At 59.8% G+C, this 430-nt stretch overlaps 1 protein-coding gene across 1 annotated transcript in view; it reads left to right on the forward strand.

The window, feature by feature from the left end:
* Positions 1-430, forward strand: part of SLC9A3R1 (solute carrier family 9, subfamily A (NHE3, cation proton antiporter 3), member 3 regulator 1) — a 17,297-nt gene that overhangs the window by 13,005 nt on the left and 3,862 nt on the right. The window lies entirely within an intron of this gene.

Below are 430 nucleotides of genomic sequence, written 5' to 3' on the forward strand. Positions count from 1 at the left end.
TCCTTGAGGGTCAGATGTGGAGCACAGGGGTCCACACAGAGGTCTTGCCACAAATTCAGATCGCCAGCTTGGAGGGGCCCAGTGGGTCCTGGGGGTATCCTGGAGGTCACTAGCAGACTCCGGTCATGGGAGGTGGGTACCACTGTGCCCTTGTCTCCCAAGTTCATGGAAAGCAGGTAAGTCCGATAATCCCCACCCTCATTAGGGGGAAAGCTGAGGCCCTGCGAAGCCCCCAGCCTTGCTCTTGGCAGCGAGGTATGGGAAAGGCAAAGGGCTGGTGGCTCAGTCCCGCCTGGCTCTCTGCAGTCCCGTGGTCTGTAGCCCACCAGGCTCGTCTGTCTGTGGAGTTCTCCTAGGCCAGAATACTGGAGTGGGTCACCATGCCCTTCAGGGGATCTTCCTGACCCAGGGATGGAAGGCAGGTCTCCTG

The sequence above is a fragment of the Bison bison genome, unplaced genomic scaffold, assembly GCF_000754665.1.
Source record: "Bison bison bison isolate TAMUID 2011002044 unplaced genomic scaffold, Bison_UMD1.0 scf7180017864371, whole genome shotgun sequence".
Classification (NCBI taxonomy): domain Eukaryota; kingdom Metazoa; phylum Chordata; class Mammalia; order Artiodactyla; family Bovidae; genus Bison; species Bison bison.